General features: G+C 41.4%; 1 protein-coding gene across 3 annotated transcripts in view; it reads left to right on the forward strand.

Annotated features, from left to right (window-relative positions):
- The window catches only part of SOX5 (SRY-box transcription factor 5), a 253266-nt gene that overhangs the window by 71712 nt on the left and 158673 nt on the right, over positions 1-22881 (forward strand). The window lies entirely within an intron of this gene.

Consider the following 22881-nt stretch of genomic DNA (forward strand, 5'->3'; position numbering starts at 1 on the left):
AAAGCAGTCGCATTCTGATTCTCGAGTATAATAATAATATGATTCTGAAATAACCAATTAGCAAGCTAGAATTACTGGACCTGCCTTAAAACTGGCTATTGCTAACACCAGGCTGAGAAGTGAACTGTAACAGAAATAAAAGCATGCTGTATTAGGGCATCTAACCATCAGAACTGATGGAAGAAAAAATTTGCCCTCACATTTGCTTCTTTGTACTTCTCTTTTGATGAGGGCAGGGAAATAGCACGAATACCAAAAGGCACAATTATAAATAGAACTCCAGAGTGACCATAAGAATGAGTTCCATAAGATACAATTTGTTCTCATCTCTGAATTTCTTTAGTTGCCCTAAGAATCCATTTCAAGGAGTCAGTAAATCAAACTCTGATTCCTTTCTGTCAAGGATTGAATAGCTAGATATTAATTAATATCTCACTTGGAATATTAATGAAAACTATTTGTGTGATCACAATAAGGAGATCTTGGAAGGAAAAGTGAATGAGAAGGTTGGAAACGAACCAGTCAAAATGTCTCCCTAAACTTAGAAGGACGTAAAACTTATTTTTAAGTGTTTCTTTTTTTTTAATATCATAAGAAAGTACTTCAGTCACTCACTAGAGTGTTTGCCACTCTTTTAGGGTCTGTGGACTGTGGGACAGACTGGGCTAGTAACGTTGTAGATGAGTGTTCAGATTCATGAAAACTGAATCGTTCATATTCATCGTTCGAGAGAGCTCCTTTGAGGTTTGAGACAAAAATATTAGTTAGCAATCAGTAAGTATTATACTGTGTCCTCTTTCTGCAGTTATCCATAACTGAAGTGTTTGCAAGAAGCCATCTAACAGTGGAATGAAAACACCGCTCCACAAATCAGTAATATGGTGGTTTTACTTGAAAGGCCCACTATCTTTCAGGAAATACCAGTTTTCTCCAAATACAGAAGCAAAGACTGCTGTAGGTACATTACAGAGCTGTAGACTATCATCTTCTGATGTGTGAGATCCTAACATTGCTAAAGTAACACTGAGATGTCACAGAGGTAGTATATCCTCCTACAGAACAGTGTGTCTGGGAGTGTCTTGTGTGGTGACCAGAGCTCCAGATATTTGCAGGATGGTAATTAGTGAATAAAAATGGGTGATAGGTGGGAATTTTCACTTTCAAGATTTCCTGACAGAGAAAAGAACGTTTTTTATAACAGTATTTTCGAGTTAGGCCTTTCTTTGTTGCAAGCATTTGTCCAAATATGATGCAGTATTGCATCCTTCTCTGTCTGAAAGCCTGTAAACTTGCCAAGGTGTGTCATGTCCTGTTTTGTTGTTTTGGTTTTGGCCATAGAAATTCCAGCCCCATTTTCTCCTTTTTGTGCTTGAATGAGCAGGAAAAAGAAGTCAAGGTTCAGAGAATGTCCTTTTCCAAAGGGGAACAGCTGAGTTGCTCTTCCTAAATAATTCTGAAGCTTCTTGCTTCAGGCTTAGTTAGATTAGTACAAAGTCAGGTTATTAAGTTGTAAGAAGTTGTAAGAAACTGTGGTAACAATATTTAGCCTCAATTTTTTTTCTTTAGAGCAATTAGACAAGCGAAGGAAACAGAAGGAAAAATACCAGCCTCTCCACTTGCCAAAAGAATTGTCCCATTCCTCTCTTCTGTTCAGAGGTAATTCACATTTTTGGATAACAACTTGCCATAGCTTTCATAAACAGTGCTAATATAATTTATTTCTGTTAGAATTTCATGGTGCACATAGCTTGCAGGTAATTGGTTTAGGAGTAAATTGAGGGGAGGGTTTTTCTCCAGTCTCTCTTTTTATCATATGCTGCTACTATGTGTCATTCAGAGTCCAACTCAATCAAGAGTCTATTACCGATAGCTGAACAATGTGGTGCCTACAGATCTTTTATGATGCAAAAGTGGGCAGTTGCATTGTGCGTGTTTCAAAAGGCATGGCATAAAAAAAAAGAACGAAAGAAAGAACTTTACTTACAGGCTTTTAGATAGGAAAGTGATTCATTGGAAATAGGTTTTGGCTATAATTTTCTTGTTTAGAATCCTAAATTGAGTAACAGAGCTTCTTGAAGATTTTCATTTTTTATTGAGAGTCAAAGAAATGATGTGAAGTTGGGGTGTCTCTCCATTTCGTATGTCAGGGCTGCTGTGCTCCTCTAACAGTGCATCTCAATGCTTCACGTATCCCTAACTTTTCCCAAACTAAGCAATGAGGAAATAAGATCATTTAAGCTCTCTGCAGCACAGTTTGGTACCGTGACATGCAACGGTCTGTGTAAGTATCAGGTGTTGGTGTTAGAAGCCTTAGCACTCATCAGAAGGGAAATACAGGTTATCCAAAACCTGTGCGAAGGTTTTTTTAAAAAGCAAACCAAAATGTTTTTTGAAAGTCTTACCCCGATGAATGACTTTCTGTTGACTGAAGGGGTTTATTCCCTTTAGGACTAGTGTACAATTTACATGAATAGTGTATTTCATGTTCTTCTGAAGTGGGGCATATTGGGAAAAATCTTCCATTTTCCATTGTTGCAGTCAGACTTCATATAATGATGATGAGTTGATATAACCCTCAATTTAGATGATATTCAAGTATTTGTGCACTTTTTCTTGACTGTGATAATCTAGAAATACACAAGTAGTTTCCACAAAAATAGTCTTTTTAAAAACATTTTGTCTTGCATGGTCAGACATGCCAGAGAAATAGGTGTGTCTTTGTTATGCTTTAGGAAATTGGTCTGGACCAAAAAGATGAAGTCTCAAGCCCCAGGAAAGTGAGGGAGAATAAAAAATATCCTCAAGTTTTTTACTTGTCAGGATCAAAGTCTTTTATCTGAACTGCCCTATTCCTAACTGTAAAAACCTACAAAGTTAAATGAAAATCAGCTTTTGTGATCAGGAATCAAATTGTAATTTGTAAAATAAATGTATCTTCACTGTGGTACCATGGGGAGATCCTCTGCTGTACTGCTCAGTACTGCTCAACTCAAAAGTTGTACCTTTCTCCCAGTGATACTGTATAGGCAAACAGCAGTGATTCATGTTGCCATTGTACAGCCCTTCACAAAAGTGTGTGCCTGGAGGTGCAGTCTGACCACTGATAAAATACCTTCACTCTGAACCAAACAGCTTTCATATGCTATATAGTATGAAATCAAAAGGTAAATTTTTGTCTTTGGTTTCTTATACCATTTTGTGTTAATAGGGCAGTAGGAAACAAAGATTAAAAAAGTAACAGGAATCCCTTTATCTCAAAAAGTGAACCTGTAGAAGATTTTGAGTAATTTTCTTTTCTTGCTGTTTTCAGAAACAAATTTCTATACAGAGATGATCAATTTGATCCCAGAAGATAGTCTTTTACAAAAAAAACCCAACCCACAACTTTAAGCAAGATCTCCATCAGGCATTCACAGGAAGATGTAGGGGATTTTAGTTCTATTTTTTTCCAGACTTTTCCAGCCTCCTACGCGTCTGGGTTATAGGTGGGGTCAAGTTGGGAAGCGTTAAAAATCAGAGAAGAACAATTTTTGGTATGTTTAACATTTATCCGAAAGTAAGAAAAGCCATTCAAAGAACTTTTTTAGCGAGTGAACTTTCCTGATAGTTTAAGAGACCCAGGTGATTCAGGGAGTCTCAACAATGTCTACTATTTTAAGTAATTATCTGAACTTTCAGAGTTTTAAAGGTTATTCCTGTCACTAGCGGTACAATACGTTCACCGTGACTGGCAACTTTAGGGAGCGTGCAGTTTTTACTCTATTGACTCTTGGCTACCGTTTCGTTCATGCGCTGCTCTGTATTCTTGACAGCAAATTGATTTAACTTGCAGCAGGAAAGAGAGTGTGTGTGCGTGCGTGCGCGTGTGTAAACGCGCAAGCGAGCGTGCAGGAGGGGGAGAGAAAGAAATGCGCCTATATGAAATGTACCGGGGGGAGCAAGGCGAGGATACTGAATGGCAACATTTAGGCATTGACTGTGACATTGTATTAACCTCTTTAATGGATGTATGTAATAAAGTGACATGTAAATGGAGCACAAGGGGAGATATGACACTATATCTGGAAAAGGATAAAACAGTCAGTGAATACTGGGCTATTATAGCAGTTTGCAAACCTTGGATAAACTCAGTCAGCGGTTGTATAATTGGTTATTCAATCCCGACCCTTGTTCACAGCTCAAAGCCAGGAACACTGAGACCTGTTGCCAATTTGAGTGAATGCAGTGACTGTGCTCGGCCGGGGCCTAACACTGGAGCCAGGCCTTTTCCTGTGGGCTGGTTTCCACCATGTCTGGGACTGGCGCGGTGACAGTAGCCCTTTTGTTGTGAAAGGCTGGCTGGTACTCCCCTCCTTTGCAAAATGTCTAACAGCTACACAAATATAAGAAAATAGGAAAAGGGACTTACTGTAGCTTTTCTCTTACTGAGTTAAACGTAGGGGCTTTGAAAAGGAGGCAAAATCCAAGCAATAAGGAAAACTGAAGCATGTTGTGAAAAGTTAGGGCCAGATAAGGAAAGCCCCATGTTCTTCCAATGTATGAGACAAACCGTGGGGAAAACTGGATTCTCTTAAATCGTGTGAGACGCAAACTGTACATCCAGAGCGATGTCCTCCAGCTCCCTTTCAAAATACTCGCCCCTGCATGTGCAGTCGTCTCCCACCCTGTGCCAAGCAGCCTGGGAAGCGTGCTCTGGAGAAATTATTCCGGCGGGCTCGCTGCGGTGGCTGCTTGCGCGAACACAGGAGCTCCTGCGTGGACCCGCTCCGTAAGAAGTTCAAAAATGTTGACGTTGTCGTCATGGGTTTGTTTGAGAACCACTGGTATGGAGGTTGTCTCTCACATTATGGAGGCAGCATTGTATAAGCCAGCTGGAGATGAACAGAGAGAGTGTTACGAGTACCCCGGTTCCCTCCACCCTCATCCCTACACACACAACTTTCCAGTAAAAGCAGGGAGCTATTTATGGAATGTCCTGACTCAGAGGCCAGCTGTTTCTTTTCTAGTAAAATGGTAGTTAGTAATAAATCAGAAGAAGGTTTGATTTTGGTTGATGAAATAATGAATATTCAGTAATATATATAGAAGATGAGCCTAGATGAGCTAATGGTCCCTTCTGGTTTCCAACTTTTTGTGAATGAAACTGCAGTGCTATGAATCCTGAGTTTCTCTTTTCCCTTTTCGCTCCCTTTTCTCCCCACTTTTCTCTAGCTTTCAGTAGTGGCATCTTGCTCCTTTACAAGCGTTATAATTTCTACATGTACCTAGGTTACACAGCATTATTTTTGTCATGTCATCAAACTATGCCACTTCAGAGAGCAGGGAAGTATTGACACAGTAGATGATGCACAATCTTTTTAAGTTACAAAACAAAATCGAGGTAATGGTTAAAAATTACATTCCTCTACATCACAAAGAGATGGGCTTGGGGGCTAATCTCTTTGCCATTCTGATTTACTCTAGTTCAGAGAAAATAATGCAGAGTGCCCTATTTAATGAAAGGCTGCAATTCAATCAAGAGGTTCTGCTGAGGTCATATAATATAAATGGTTACAGCACCTCTTGACTGAGTTACAGCCTTGATAATTCAGTACTTTGTTGTTATTTATGAGGGTAACTTTTCAAAGCAATCTGCATATCTCCCGCTAAAACCTGCTTTGAAAATTTTATACCATGATGTCATTGAAAAAGAATTTTTTTTCTTTTAGTAAGAAAAGAAAAAAAAACACACCAGCAAAATGAGAGGGGAAAGGAATGCATTGTTTTAGAATAGAAAATTAATCACTTGGAAATGGACTGGTTATTGTGAAGCAAATGCAGAAAGAGTATTAAACTTGCGATATATGAGAAAAACTACAGAAACGCCTGCTGAGGCTTTTAATGGAAAATACACCACACCATCTCATTATAAACACAGCTTTGGGAGTGAAGAGTTATAGCAGTGGAGAAAAAGTGGCATTATGGAAATATTTTTTTTTTTTTATAATGATAGTTAATGTAGCTCAGCCTTAATTGAAGTACTGTATGGAGTAGCAGGAACACATTGTAGTAGGGACTCTTGTAATTTGGGTGTTCGGGGTGTTTATACGAAGAAGGACATAGTATTGCATGCTGGTGAAAGTTGAATGGTTTGGTGGTCAGGAGAACTACACTGAGTCCATTGAAGCCTATCCCTGTTGACATTGAAAAATCCACTCAATGTACACCTCATCTTCTTAATCCTCCAAATATTATCTGTGTTTTACATTACAATGCAATGTTGTCTGCAAGGATAATGCCCTGATGTCTCCCTTAGGTCAATGTTTCCAATTTAGTGAATTGTAGGTGTCCGACTGGAGAGTCTACACTCTTCTGTAGAAGAGTGAATGCTTGAGATGCCTCATTAATTTAATGTAGCTAAGAAACTAGTGGGCTTAAAGGATTTTGTAGCAGCCCCACAGAGAACTACCCAAATGTAACTTAAATAGGATGGAGAAAACTTTTTATTCCTTTATTTTCTCTGAGTTAGAAACGTTCAAAGTGGCAATAGCTGCTTTTATATGTTTTAAACTTACAAAAAGTATCTGAAATATATATGGAAACAAGCGTTTCAGCTAAACTCAGATCAAGGCTTTGCAGAAGCCTAGCTTTTGTGCAGAGTGCTCTAGCAATGCACACCTATGGTGCTCCTTTTTTTTCTCTAGCAAGAGGTAAATGGGAGAGGGAAGAGGATAACAAGTACAACACTGCCTATGAAGTAAACTACAAATCACAGCTGAGCTACATTTCTTCAATTCTGAATTCTTGGAAAGCAAAATAATTTTCCTCGATCAATTGTTTTAGAATTGAATATAATTCACAAGATTCTCTGAGAATTGAAGAATTTCTGTTGCCAAATTTAAAACCCACTAATAGGTTCCATCTAGATATAGTAGGAATTTGCAAATTTAGAGGCCAAGTTTCATAAAGATCTGATTTTGGGATGGCTGCATTACATTTCTCCATTTCAATTCTCTGCCTGAGTTACAATGAGAGAAAGATTTTTTTTTTTTTCCCCCAAATAAGAATCTGTTATTTTGGTGAAGAAATATTGTAGTTGATTGAGAAATGTGTATTTCTTCCTTTTCTATGAAAACCAGTCATTTTATATTTTCCTTAATCCCCTAACCATGTAATAAAAAATATCCTGGCTTTTCTATTATATATAAAACAAAAGCTGATGGTGACATTTTTAGCATTGTTCCATTTTCCACTACCTACCCTGCCATCTTTGCAAGGATAGGCATAACGTATTCTATATTATGCCCTAGAGTGTGACCTTTACTTTCTTAATTAGGCTGCCTTTTCTGTATTCCTGGTTCAGCTTGTGTTGAAATAACTGGAAAGATGCTCTCTTTGATGTACCAGAAATTAGATGGGACCCTCCGGCTCCATCGTCTGCTATAATAGGGCTCAAGAAATACATGAGCAAATGGGAGAGTCTCCCAAAGACCTATGATGCTCTGCGAGACACTGGGAAGCTTAGCCTCCATTTTACACCAAGTGTCTATTAAGGGCACTTCCATTTCTTTAGCAAGGGAGTGGGAAGCTGTGTAAATTGGTGGTGTAGTGCTTAATGGCTGTGTTCATACAACCAGAAGGCTCCAAGTTTAGTTCAGTGGTTAGAACATAGGAGAGAAGGGAAGCCAGCACAGAATAATTATTTCTTTCTCTTCTGTTCTTCCCTGTAACCATTGTATTTTACGTGGCATTTGACCATGTCTATTTGTCATTCATGTGGCTTATTTCCCCCTCTGCCCCCCAAGTACATTGGAAAATGCTGTTGAAGAGGGAAAGGGGGACATGGGAGGGCATGATCGTGTGGGTTTTGCCGATTGCAGCTCTTAAGACTTTGCTGAAAGCTGCTGTCGTCAGTGTGGTTATGTGATACAGAAATTTATTCCATTGGCTTTCAAGGTATAGACTGCTTTCATTTACGCCATAGCATCCCCCCAGGATTAAGTCATTTGTTCCTCTGGCATTCTCTTAAAGCCTGGTCACAAAAGAGAACTTTCTGAACAATGGGCCTGTTATCCCATTCAGCTTTTCTGATCTATTAAATTCCCTGTTACACCATTCTGCAATTACTCCACACCCCACCTTCCCAGACCCCCTGTTCTCAAGCAATCTGGGAATTTGCCTTTGTCATTTACCTCACTCCACAGGAGCCCCACATCCCTCTGTTCCCCCACCCCACTTTTGATATTGACTCTGGGTTCTTTTCTGTGCTTGGCGTACTCTCACATATTTGGTATGGCTCTCCTTCGTACCTGCATACTAGAGAAATATTTAATATATGTTTATTCTAAGACTTCTCTATCTTATTCAGAGAGAGGTAGGTTTAAAAGAAAATATTTCAGTCCCAGTTTTATCTCAAGGTTGAAAAAGAAAAGCTTGTGGTTCTTTTTCCAAACATGTCTTACTAGATAGAAAATAAATCTGTGTGTAAACTGCATACTGTTGAGTACTGTGTCTGCAAAGAGAGCTAGGTACCATACATGAGAGGTCAATGTTAGTCACAAAATGAAATCACAAAAGATATAATTCCATATAACAGTTTGATAATGTTATTATTCAGTAACATATTTTAGATTTGTCAATGTTAAAATTGAGGTACAGTTGATAATGGACTTGATTGATTTCTTTTTTCACAGCAGCACCAACAGTTCTCTGACTGAAGTGATTTCAGTGTAAACATTAAAATTTAGCTGAATTTCTTAGGGACTTGGAGATAGCTTGAATCAAAGTTCAGAGTTACCCCACAAAGATAATGACACAAGAAGACAGAGCCAGGAATCCCAGCAAGGATCTGTGCACAGATCTGTTCTTTGGTCCAATGTGCTTTTCATTTAGAGATTTGGTCTTTATTTGCAGGAGCTATCACTCCCAAAAAGCACCCACTTTTACTGTCAGGAGGATCATTTTTAGGTCTTGCAAGATTGCATTCCTGGGTATAGGTCCAGCTCCTCATAAGTATTTGTCTCGCTAATTCTCAGATCATGCGTTGTGATCCCTGTGTCCTGTTCCTTTACTCAGTTATAACCCAGGCAGTGTTTGAGATCATAGTCATAGAGGGAAGTTTGGGTTTGGTTTTTCTTTCAGTAGGTAGATGTGGTCCCATTGAGGGTTTTGAATATGAGGCCAGAGTCTTAGGAGAGATAGGGCAGTGATTAAAACTTCAGATTCATAAAGGCCCATGTTGTTGACCTAGGTGATTTGCTGCTTTCTGTACCAGTCAGAGCTTTTCAGCAGATGCCTTGTTCCTTTTGTAACCATGGAAGGTAGAAATAATCAAGATGAGAACACAGATATGGTACCAGATTTCTGTGTGATAAAAACAAAGTGCAGCTTCTGCTCATTTACGGCATAAGCCAGATGTCTCTTACCACCACACCTAAGAAGCGAAGAATGAATAGGATCCTGAACTGCAGATCTTGCAGAGAAGGTGATCCTTTCCATGTGGTTCTTTCTTCATCTGAACTTCCTCGTCATGCTTCAGTTCACTGAGCTTGTGGGACTATGCAAGCAAATGCTTTGCAGTTGCAAAAAAGAATTGGTTTTGTTTATGAGAAAGACCTCATTTCAGTCATCTCCAAGCACTAGAGGCAGGCCTCCTCAAAGAGGTAGTTTGAGAAATCTGGGAGGATGAGTACGCCTACTCCTCCCTTGTTTTTCGATGGAACAAATTAGCTCCCAGAGCAACAAAGACAAGTTTGTTGGCTGAACCGGGAGAAGACTAACTCTAGGTGGCAGTTGATGAGATTGGTAGCACAGAGGTGAGGGGACTGTTTCTTGTTTTAAAGTAACTTCCCTTCATCAGAGGAAATGTTGACGTTCACCATATTTCTGGGGTCTGTGTTCTCTTTACCAGGGAGAATGTAGTGCCTCTTGATTGTCATCATTGTGTAAAGAACTGTTCGGTGAACGACCTTAATTTTTGGGAAGGTATTCTGTTCCTGCCCTGCATTCACCTTACTGGTCCTTGGTGATTCACGAAGCCATCCTGAATGCAGATGAGCTTTCTTGTGGAACTGGGCAACTATTTGCAGAGGAAGTTGTATCATCCTGAGGTGAATGGAGGAAGTCTAAGTTTTCTAAAGTACTCTGAAAAAGCTCTGCTGCAGGGTATGAGTAAGATTCCTCTCTGCTAAAAAAGAAATAAGATTTTGCCCCTTTAGAGTGCTGGCAATGACTTGAAGGCATAGTTTATGCCTGAAGCTAATTCCTATTGTCTTTTTTGACAGCAGAAGTTCATGTTAGAGCTCTTTACTTCCTCTCTCTCATGTTTGCCCAGGCTGCTGCAGTTACCTGTTGGATGGTTGGGGAATGGGGCAGCTCGGTGTTTGTGACCATTTTCAATAGTCAGGTAGTGGCTGCAGAGTTGTCCTGACTCTCCTACTCCTTCAGTGCATTGTGTAATATAAGTACGCTTTGGATTTTGACAAATGAGTCCCCTTTCTTAGTCTTGTTCTTTCCTTGTTCTCAGTATTGTTTTCTTTGTCTCTCTTTTCTTTTCCCCTCTTTGACTTTTCTGCTTTTACTTTCTGACTTTCCTTTCCCCTTGTCTAGAACTATTATGTTAAAGAGCTATGCATAATAGACTTTCTCTGCTTTCTCTTTGCTTATTTGGGGATTACCTGTCACAACTGTTACATGGTTGAACCACCCCTGTATCTTGATGTTATTCCCTAACTCAGGAAGAAAAATGCTCGATCAAAAGGAAACCCAATGTATTTCCTCTCCCTATTTACGCTGAAAATAACAGAGTCCAAAAAATCCATGAATGGAGACAAGTGAGAACAAACAGAACAAGTTGTCAAGGCAGATGGAATGCTGTACTTCGGTGGAGAAGTCTGTGTGCAAATCTTGGAAGATTATTCTAAGCAAGTCCAAAGATGACATTAGCTTTAATAATTTGTACTTAATTTGACATAATGATTCCATGCAAATATCATTTACATCACAACTAGTAGTCTGATTTACTGTGAAACTACCTGCACTTCAGAAGCTTTGATTTATAGTGTACATCTTTTTTTTAATTATTATTATTGTTCATATCTTTCTGGCATCTGGCAATCGATGATTGAGATTTTGTTTTCACATATGTTGTGCAAGAGGAGTTCAGGATGTGTAGTTGTTTAGCATCAGGCGTATGTGCTTTAATTCTCACTTCCAGTGGTAAAACAGTCTGTCATATTTTTGAAGAGAATAGAAATCTGAGCCTACTATGTGTTTTCTTGGTTGTTTCAGGGGGATATCCTTTTCACTTTTCTATTTTCAGTTTTTAAAATCCTTTTAATGGTTTTATTAACATCCCAAATGAGTATTTTATGGTTCTTTCAATGTTATCATTAGGTTCAAATTATAATAGTACACATTTACTCTAGGAAGTACACAGACAATGTGATGACTGTAGCCCTTTCACTACACAATTATGTCAACTTATAATTTAAATAAATAGGTCCAGATGATCAAAAGATATACATGCTCTTACCTCAATTTGATTGATAACATACGACTCTAAACCAACCAGTTCCATGATATGTCAATATTTTGATGGTTTTTAGCATTATATTTTCAACTTTCAAGTGTATTTGCGCTTCCAGGTGACTGACTTGCTGGTTTACTGATTTTGTTTGGATATGGAATTGCCTGATTTGCCTTCGTATTTACGTGGTTTGCCAGGACAGTGGCAATACAGGGTTTGCATTTGATGGAGCTTGTCTGTTATATACACTTTATTAATTGAGTAACCTCAGCTAGTAAATATATGTGTACAAATGCGTGTATTCATTATTAGGATCAGAAAGCATTTTGGCGTATTTTTCTCTCCGAGTGGTAACACAGGTCTGAGTGCATCGTTTAAATGGGTGCAGTCACTTTCATTTAAGGGAAAATTAACTTTTCTTCCGTCTGCCGTTGTCCTCTGAAGAGGATTATAATACGGTCAGTGAAATGCTAAAAAGGGTAAAGAAAAATTACGTTAACCTCCAAAGAGGGAATGTCTTATTTATTGCCTAACCTTGTAATTATCCTGCAAAAACAAATACTGGGTGGGGGAAAAACCTCTTCTTTCTGTCCAACTTCCACCTCCCCTTACTCTCGCTGTCACTCCTGGCAGTGTAACTAATGGTCATATCTGGATCCAGCCCTCCCCACCTCCGCTCCGCTGACATCATAAATTATCCAGATCTAAATGGACAACATTCATTAGCAGTGCACTTTACAGAAAGAGCCAGCTCAGGAGCTAAGCGCTCGCCCATTTTTATTAAAAGTTAAAAAGCTCCTTGCTGTCACGGAAAGGGGAGGCTGGAGGAGGTACAATGGAGGACAGTGCCGCAGAGCTAATAAATAAAAATAATAACTATTACCATTGGTTGAGTGACCCAGGGAGAAGAGCACTACCAAGCCATTTGTTGTTCCCTTTCACTTGTCAACAGCAGTGGCTTAAAAGCCTTCGCCATTGTTCAGGGCCTAATAGCACCTGTTGGGAAGATAGGAAGACAGCTGTCAAAAAAAAAAAAAGAAAAAAAAAAGAAAAAAAGAGGGTGGGGGAGGAGGGTGGAAACCGATGATTAGTTCAGTAACATGCACTTCGGTGCAGCTGCAGCAGGACATTTCGTGGCTTCCCTTCGGAAGTGAGGCTCTTCCCTCCCCAGCCCGCCAGCTCTGCTCCCCGGCGCTCAGCGGGACGGGCGCCGGCGGAGCTCAGAGCAGGCAGGGGTGCCGGGCGAGGGGAACGGAGCCGTGCGTGCCTGTTTCCGAGATGGTTAACCAAAAAAACCACCCAAACCCCAAACCAGGCCTCAACAGCAGAAGTTGCGGCTTTGTGACAAGAGTGCTTGTTTCACTTTCTTTTTTTTTTTTTTTATTGCTCTCTTGTGTTGGCAAATAGGGCTCCTCTTCACTCTTTGTCAAGGTAAAGGTGACATGTAAGGAAGGCGGAGAGGTAAGGAGCCCCAGGAAGCCACAGCTCCCTTTGCAGCTGATCATCTGGAGGCCAGAGCTGCATACTTTTTGGTGGTGGGAAATAATGCCTGTGGCAAGGGCTGAAAGATAGGCTATGTAGAAAATGTTCTGCTCGGCTTTGTCGCATACAGTCCTTGCTTTTGTCACTTTGAGGAAAGTTATGAGCACTTCAGGACTCTTTTTTTTTTCCGTTTTTAAAAAGTTGCTTTGAGATTTTTCAGGTAAAAATGCTATAGTAACCCTGTGTGAAAGGTTACATTGTTGCTGTTGAATTCAGGATTTGAAAAGCAGAGTGGTTGAGCTTCAGAAGGATTTCCTTGAAATTCTAGCCAAACGCTGTAGTTCTCAATTTATGTTTTACGGTTATTTAGATTATATACTTCTTGGCTTTCTTGGGGTTTTGTTTTAGTTTTTTTTTCGAGAAAGGGTTTAATTACTTAAAAAGAGTAGGGTCAGCACACAAGATCTTTTCTGTCAAAGGATAAACTTTGGGATCTCCCTAGAACATCTTTAATGATGTGTCAATACCCATAAAAAAGTGTATAGTCATCTCGTTGAATGCCTTTTTTTAAGCCCTCTTGCTTATTAAGGATGTGCTGAAGATGTAAAATATTAGCAGACCAAAAACATTGCCCTCTGTTAATACTAACAAGATATTATGGCCCTTTAATTAGAAACTGGCTGTGTTGGTAGCACTAATACAGAAATGTATTTTGGGGGAATATGTATTTCAGTGGAGTATCTCTGTCCAACTGAGACAGAAAAATAAAACTGAAGTGAAGTTTAATGGTATTTAATTCCAGATGTCTCTGTTTTTATGTTGTTACTCTTGAAATAGTCTCTGGAAATATTAAAACATCTTTGTGGTTTCAGAATTTCAGTGAAGCTCAGGCTTGGTATAGTGCCTCCTTCTGTCAACTGACACAGGTTTTTTTGCTGGGTGGACCACTCCTGAGAAAATCAATTCCTTCTTTCATTTAGAGATGCCTGGAATTAAAGAGGCATTAGAAAGTTGAAGAACACAGATTAAGACAAAATTATCTTTTTCATGCATAGGAGATTTTTTTAAATTTTACTGTTATCCTTCTTTTCATAAGGATTCCTACTGGTGTAATTGTAACATCAATGAAAAAGTAAAAGGTTGCTGCTCAGGTGTTTGAAAGTGAGTTACTCTGTTTCATTTATTAATTTATTTTTTGTATGTCAGGAAAGTATGGGGAACATTTTTAAAGTTTAACTTAGTCTTTTAAGTTTGGCAAGGTTAAGTAACTTGCTTCCTTCTTGTCTGTTAATTTAATGAAGGGTGAAAAAGATGGTGGTAGCGGGGACTTGGGATCATTCTAAAGATTGTGTATGCTGAAAAACATGTTCCAGCAACACTTGTGCCAGTGAAGTGCCGCATTTGGCAGAATGTGTCCACGATCGGCTCCTTCGGCCAACTAACTGGCCTGGATCTCCAAAGGCAGTCGGGAGCCTAATTCCTTTCCAGAATGAGATTTATACTCCTGAATGCCTTTGGGAATCCAAAGCACTGAGTCCCAACAAATTTCAGTGACAAAAGATATATTGTCCTGAGCATGGCATCCAGCGCCATTCACAGTGCCTCTGTGTGCCCTTCTCTGGGGGAACACAGTTGCTCTGCTGCGGAAATGGGAAAGGCAGAGATTGAATCAATTCTTGGACTGGCCTACTGTGTATTTGCAAGGAAAAGGGCTTAGATGGAGGGTAACTGAACAGTGACTACAAACTACGCTGTTCCAGTGTTTCTTCAGAATAGTTAAGCTGTAGTGGTTTTAGGGGTATCCTGCAAGTAATGCAGCTCCATCTCCATGCAAATCTGAGGCAACCAGCAGCAGCTCCAGGCTTGATGTGGAAGGCCAGATTCATGGAGGTGTGAGTGGAGCATGCCACTGTCCAGCTGCCCTGGCACACAAATAACGAATGCCACCCCCGTAACAGTGGAACAGGTGGCAATTATCATATACTAGCTTGCAACCCTAGATTATTATTGTTTAGAGGGTAATCAACGTCCTCTTAGTAGCCGTGATAGAGTCTGTTGTCACTAAGGTATGTAAGGCGATGAAGTATGTACTCTACAAGTTAGCGTGCTGGAAATAACAGAGATTGAGCTGGAATGCCCTGTTGTTCTGTGGTGAGAGCGGGGATGCAGGCTTGTTCCCTGACTCAACGCTGTGTTCACGAAAGAAGTTGCTTTGTCAGGTATGCAGGCCTCAAAAGGACTTCATGGACGTTTTACTGACACAGACATTGTCAGTCCAGAAGAGTGTATGGCAGACAGACTTTTAGAAATACCTGATTTTTTCACGTTCTGAAAGCAGACTCTGCCCTGAAGCTGCATACCAATAAAGGAGATGGAAGCTGAGAAAATCTTGACTGTTGCCTGTGTAACCCCAAAGCGAACATAGACTCTGCTGCTGGGAGATTGAAGGACTGGCAGAAGGTATTACATGACAGGCTTGATTTCTTTGCATTGTACGTGTCGTATCTGGAGTGTGACACTGCTCCTGGAGTAGGCGACCATTTGTTGAAACAAGACAGCCTGAAAAGCACACCGTTAACAGTGCAACTGCCAGTGCATTCAGGTGATGGAAACTATAAAAATTTCAGACAATAGCCTGACTGTTCCTGAGGGCGTAGTTGAATGAGATGCTGGTTTTGGCCTCAAACCTAGCTTACGAAGTCCCCGTGCCCTCCCCCTGTCCTGCTTAACCATGTGTTCCTGCCGTGTGCTGTGGTTTGCTGGCTCCTTGCTTATATCCTAAGGGATAATTAGTTCAACAACTGGTACTATAGTGTATCTGAAGACTACTCCAACCTTTTCTTCCTAATAAACATCCTTGTGTTTTTACGTAACTTTCTTGTAACACTGGCAGTACGCATTGGTGAGCAGTTGTAAAAATAACTGCTTGTGTATTTGTAGATAAGAGTAAAATCATTTTTTTAGTGGCATTCATAGGTTACTGATTTAGATTTTAAAATCTTGAATAACTTATTTATTGTGCTATGGAACCTTTTCTGGCTATGTGAATTATTTTTTTAGCACAAGAAGCAGTACTCCTGTGCCAGAAATCACAATGAAAATGTCTTATCATTCATATAGGGTATACTTCATTAATGCAGCATGATGGGTATTGCAGAAGAGATCCAGCAACTTGAAAACAACTGTTGTATTATTAAGCATACACAAAATTATGCAAGTATGTCCAACAAGAATACTATGGTAACCTGATGTCATTGTGCACCACAGGTAACTATGGTCACCTGTGGATACAGAAGTTGATTTTGTCCTCTGAAATAAAATGCTATGGGAGCTAACATGTGGCTGGGGTGGGACTGGAGATCTCAAGAGCAGGAAGGCTGGTTATCCCTGCCAGAGAAGGGAGTTTTTTAGTACGTTTGGAAGCCACCCATAGACATATGTAGCCCAGCTGTTTTCTGCACAGTGGTTGTGATGGAGTGGTGTAGTAAGAGTCATACTATGATGTGCTGGCCAGAGAACCATAGCTTCCTAATATCTCATTGAAACTTGAATATTTCGTTCAGCTCTGTGAGTTTGTGCCCACAGACCAAAAAACATTTTGTGTATAGAAAAAAAATACCAAAGAACCCAACAGCAAGCTACTTTCTGTCCAGTCAGAGAAGCCCCAGGTTGTACTGTACTTAGCACCACATTTTTGCTTATCATACCTAAGCAACTATGTCCTACATTTGAACAATATTTACATTTATAGAGGTGTTTCCCAATGTCTTCTCCAAAAGTTTAAAATGCTTTTAGACTGGTGAAAAATTGCAGTACTTCCTGGAAGGCAAGAGAAAAATGTATGTTGTGTGGTCTTTGATTTCCAAATTTAAATACATTCTGTGTTGTGCCTGCTCATGATTCATAGTGTCTTGCCTAGCTGCAAGTAGTTCCCTAAAAGCATGATTCTGTTGATGGAGAACCATATGTGTATGCAGATGCTGTATGTCTATGTAACCTGCTGATACCAATCATTTCTTCATAATAGTTGCTTTATTTTCTTTGCTATGAAAATTGTTTCTGATTTTGTATAGGTAAGACCTTCGTAATAAAAAACGGGTGCATAAAAAGAGAAATTTCTTGTGTCTGTATATGTGCTTGTCTGCTCTTTTAAAGGAAGAGTGGAAATCTGCCCTTAATCTTGTTCCTGATTTAAACCAGAAAGGGTTTGTTGTGGAGCATGAACGCAGAACAGAGTGCCAGCGGGGTGGCACGACGATAGGTGAGAGTTGTAGAAACAGCAAGTGGAACTGTGGCCAACAGGTGTAACGTATTTATGACCATAGCAGAAGAAAAGGGTGAATAATGGATGGAGGGTATTTGCCAGGTCTTTCATAATATAAAGGAAGGTGCTTGCCAGAAATGGAAGGTATATCAGCCAATGCTAAAGTTTATTCAAGATCACTTGTGCCGACCGAATACTCCTTCCTCTAGGAATGACACGTGTTGGCAGGAAATGTCTGGTGGTCTGGCTGGGTATTGAGCGACTCCTGGCTTCTCTCCACTCTGCTACACTTCATGTCATCATCCTCGCTGAGGCCAAACGTCTTTCTTTTACTTTGTTCTAAGGAGCCTTCCTCTTTCATCCCAGGACAAGAGCTGTTCGCAGTAGTTACGGAGGAGGGAGCACTTTGGGCATCTCCTTGAGAGAGCACCCATGCTCGGACACCCAGACACCATGCAAGTGGGAGGCTCCAGGATTCATACTGTTCCTCTGAGTTGTGGTCAACTTATGTCAGCGTCCTTCCCTTTTGTCGTAGTTGTCTCTTCTTTATAACGTCAGAGCTTTGCTCTCCCCTTTCCTCTTCAAATATGGCTCTCCTGGAAGTGCCTTATGTGGAGAGCCCCCGTCCTGCACCTTGTTACAGCATGATGGAATTACATTCCTTTCTCTGGAAGCAGGCAGCTGCATGAGACCAAAGTTTGCTTTTAGTAAATAATCAGCAGGAGCAGATAGAGGTAATAGGAAGAGATTTGGCAGTGAAGACCATTCTAAGCTTTTGTAAGTGGATTTCCAGGACTGTGACCCTGGAGCGTGGATTGGAAAGAGCTACCGGAGAGGCTAGGCCTGAAGGGAACGCCGTGCTGTGGGACTGCCTTTTTGGAAGGCTGCTGAGGCACGTTCGGGTACACCTGCATCTGTGCTGCCACTGAACTGAGAGTAGGTCACTCCCAAAGGGGAGTTACAATGCCTGAAAAAATACCAACGCAACTTCTGGAAGTAGACTAAATTAAATAGAAGTCTACCAGACTTCTGTGTGTGAAAAGTGGTGCCTCTTACTACGACTTTGTAGCCTCGGCCACTTCCTGGAAACAAAACTTGAAGTCTTTTAAGCAAATAAATTAATGAAGCTATATTTAAACATCAAATACAGAAGTAGAGGGAGAGTGGCATGCTTGTTAACATATAAGAAGTTAGATTCAAAAGCGATTTTATGTTAATTTGCTTAGATGCTTTGCTTTCCGGTACTGTCAGAGCAATTCAGCATATGTATAGGCATGCCTAACACGTATGGATGCACACGGGCATCCGTACATGGAAATCAGAGCAGTTAACGTGGGACTATTACACCACCGAGAAAGTGGTTCAATTCTGTATGCTGAAGGCCCGTGTGAGAACTACTGGCTGCTGGCATCAGTCTCCAGGTCTCATTGTTGCAGATGAGGGACTCAGTCTCGATGGTGCTTGGCACAGGAGTGAGGGAGGGGAGGAGGGAGAGCGGCGGGGCCGGGGGCCACCGAGGAGCCAGTGTGCTGCTGCCACAATGGCTGGCACAGTCGGAGGGCCGTTCACCAGTGGGTATTGCCATACGCAGTGATGCGAAGGAGCATATGCAAGCAACAGAGGCAAGGGTGAAACAAGAAAAACAAAACGTGCTGTAAATATCTCTAGAAAGAGCTCATGACTGATAAATGTGCTGAATAGAGACAGCAGAAATAATTTTTGTGGATTAATTTGTATCTCTGTTAATTAAGTCAGTCTCTTCTTGGCCAACATTTACTTAATGATTCCTGTTATTCTTTCCATTGCTGCGGTCTTTCTCTTTGGTGCCCTACCCGTAATCCTGTTCTGTAACAACACTTTTTTCATAGTGTTTCTGAAACAAAAATGTTTCCTAAACATTAATGAATTACTGTTCACAAACAACCCATGAACAACTTTTTTGTAGTTGTATTCATACTGTGCTGTGGATAGACTTGGAATTGTTTTACTGCGTGCCGTAGGACCTACGCTGCAAATAGGTAATAGGGGGTATTCTTAGCTCAAGTGGGGTGCAGAAGAAGAAATGGGGCTAATCCTGTGTTCCTCTCAAAGGTGGAGTTAGGAGACGTTCTGAATACTCGTGATACTTAGAACGGCAGAGCGCATCGTGTATAGCTTTTTGGAAACGCTAATATAGATTATCATAATACATAGCTGTCCCAATGCATGTCCAAAATCTGTCACAATATAGCTCAGCTTTTGGATGTAGGAACGTTGTTCTGGTGAATCCAAGAGGAGAGTAAGTGTTGGAGTAGGGATCAGGAATAGCAGTTCCTGTGTGCAGGCCACCTTTCCTAATTTCAAGCTGCACATTATATGTGCAAGCATTAAAAGTTTTACTGACTTTCTAATGAATCCAGAGAACGAGTGCTTGGCAAACAAGATGCAATGTTTATTTCTTTTCTTAATTTGAGAGCATCATCTTCCCAATGAAGTCTAAAAAAACCTGAGCAAATGATGACTTTGTTCCTGTATAATTCATGAAAGCTCTACAGTTGTAACCTTTTAAACAGTTATTTTTATTTAAGATGTGTAAATTTCAAATCTTTTTTTAATGGGGTGCATAAATGACATAATAAATGTTTGTTTCCAAGATATGGCGCATAATGTATTTCACAAGCAGTTACTGAAATGTGATAGGTTGAGTATATGAATAGCATATTTTATGTAAGTACAATATGTTAACACGGTACATAATAGAATTAAACGAGCTGTAATTTAATATAGCTCTTTAGCTCTATAAAGCTATAGGGGTGGGGAAGCTATTGTCTTTCAGAATTAAAGTGCTTTTTAAGTATTAGCAGAAGGACAATTACTTGCTGACTCTACATCAAAATTCTGTTGAAGTGCCTTATGTAAAAATTGCAGTTCAAGTCTGGGGAGGTTTGAAACGAAGTTAGTGTGTCAATTAAATACGATTACATGGGTTTTTTCAAAGGAAAAAAATCTATATAATGTTATTTTAAATAGTTAACATACAGTATTTCAACAGGGGAAGCGCTGATTAGATCACCACAATCTATTTTATGCCATCAGGATTGCTGAGGGGCTTATAATTGTGTTAAATTTTCATATTACTCATATTCACACATTAATGAACAGATGCATTGTTACTATTGGGATTTTGCCATTTGGCCTTTCACATCTCTAATCATGATTTCCTACTGCGATCTTTACCATTCTCGCAGAAATTCAGTCATTGATACATGGCCATCCATCGCATTCATTACTCTCCGCTTGTTTGCCGCCGCTCTCCCGGCATCACCGGCGGAGTCAGGTTGCAGGGACGCTCATGGGTAACACGAGTCCTTCGGGTGGGGACTCTGCCGCAAAGTCCATACGGGTTTTAGTGACAAAGCCGACTCCCCCCGTCGAGTAACACCGGGCCCCGTCCCGGCGCCGCTCCCCGAGCGGCTGCCGCGCTGCGGCGGCGCGCTCCCCGCGGCTGAGCAGCCCCGTCCGCGGCGCGGCGCGGCGGGGCGGGGGGGGCAGGCCGGGAGGCAGCCCGACGGGCGGCGGCGGCGGCTCTGCCGCGGCCCGGGCAGCGGGGCCCGCCGCCAGCCGCGGCCGGCGGCTACTGTTGCTTTAACGCGGCAAGTTAGACAGAAGACTTCTGTTTCTTTACGAGCGCACCACGGCGAATATTTTGTCTAGCTGCAGGGGAAAAGCTGTGTGGTGGACTTTGCTGACAATAGACTTAAAAGTAAGAGGGGCTGCTTCTGGTGCCTGGAGGCTCTGGAGCCTATTGTCAGCTCACAATGGATTCCTATTGCCGCATTCCTGCTTTGCAAAGGTTTGTTAGCTTTTAATGACTGACAGCCCTCTACTGCAAATACCGCATTTGCTCTGGCCTGTTTACACGCCACTCGAGAATTTTTTGAAAAGCGCAGGGGAAAAAAAGCAAGCGGCGGCGTTTATTTTGACCTATTCCGATACGTTTGGAAGAACGGTTTCCTTCGCGGGTGCTGACAGGGGACGTACAAACTTGAGCAGTAGCCGTGCCAGTGCCCAGAGCCTGGCGGCATCTCCCTGTGCTCAGCCCCGTCACGGAAACGCTCATTGCCGCGCAGCCTCTCCCGTCTCTTTCCTTCGGATTTGGTCGCAGTTCTAGGGCTGCTGGCACAAAACTTGCGTCCGGGCGATCCTGGGCGGCCGGGGCCGTGCTTAGCGCAAGGAGCGACCCTTCCTGCGACAGCCTGCTGCTCGGAGAGCAGGGAGCAGACCCTTGTACAGGAGAAAACCGGAGTGTTGCAACGGGTGTAAAAACGCTACGGGGGAAAAAAAAAAACCAACCAAACCCTCTCTCTTCTGCCGTAACTGGGATCCGGCCCGTTGCTACGCTGGCAGCGCCCAGCCAGACCGAGGCGTGGGGATGCGCCTGAGCACGGGCGTCTGCCTGCGCCGACCCTGTGCGAGGCAGCGGCGGGGCGGTAAAGCAGGAGGGCATCCGTGCGCCCGGGTCAGTGTCGTTATTCATACGTTACTGTTGTACTGCGCCCGGTTGCTTCAGCGGGAGTTTGGGGCTCCTTCCGTTCCCCGGGCGTGACAGATGCCGCGTGGAGAGAGAAAGGCCGCGCGGACCGCGCCCGCAGCCCGCCCGGGTGCGCGGGGAGAGCCCCCCCGGGAGAGCCGCCCCGGGGCGGTGCGGTGCGGCGCGGCGCGGCTCCCTCCGAGCTGGGAGTTGGGGCTTCAAGCAAGGAGGCAGAATTAGCCAAACAAGATAATGAAGGTTGCTCGTAATGGTTTTTACTGTGGGGAAAATTAACCAGTTGCTAATAATTGTATGGTCTCTAGGCCAGACGGTCCCTTTGATAAGTTAACATGTACTCCCTTTATGCTCCTGGTAGGGGGTAAACAAATGCCTGAACAAATACAAATACACATAAACACAAATGTGGAGAATAGCAGTATATGTCTTAGATCCAGATAATAAGTGTGGGTATTGTTATTTAGATGGCGCATACTGGGACACTTATCTTTTAGTACACTCCATTTTCTAACTGAATGCAGTGCTAATCGTGGGATTGAAAGCTATTGTAATTGTGTACCCATCTAAATGCTGACAGGAATATACAATTACATTGTTTGGAATTGAGTTTAATGTTCTCTGAATTTTATTAGCATTTATATTTACTTATGCATTAAAATTCTACACAAAAAGAGGTCAGAGTACAAGAGTTAGAGACATAAATATCAGACCCATCCACACCCTCACTGCATTTTTCCTGAAAATACTGAAGAAGTATATTTTATTTTATTTTTAAAGGAAGTGATAGAATCAGAAATGAGCAAATAATGGGTTTCCATTCTAAGCAATGCCTTTTCTCTCTCTGGATTTTGCAATCTTTTAAAGCTTTTTTCATACCCAACTTTTTATTATTATTTATAATGTGCGTGTTACTGGAAAATCTTTCCACAGTATGCTTACCACCACACGATGTTTAAACACACATTATAAAGTGGATGTAATTGTAAACACTCAGAGGGATATAATTACATGTAGCAGATTTAGGAGCTAATTCTTTGCTTCTCTCTCTCGCTTTCTCTCTCTCTCTCTTTACTCTGCATTTTATCAACATAATTATTTTTT

The sequence above is a fragment of the Gavia stellata genome, chromosome 4 (assembly GCF_030936135.1).
Source record: "Gavia stellata isolate bGavSte3 chromosome 4, bGavSte3.hap2, whole genome shotgun sequence".
NCBI lineage: Eukaryota > Metazoa > Chordata > Aves > Gaviiformes > Gaviidae > Gavia > Gavia stellata.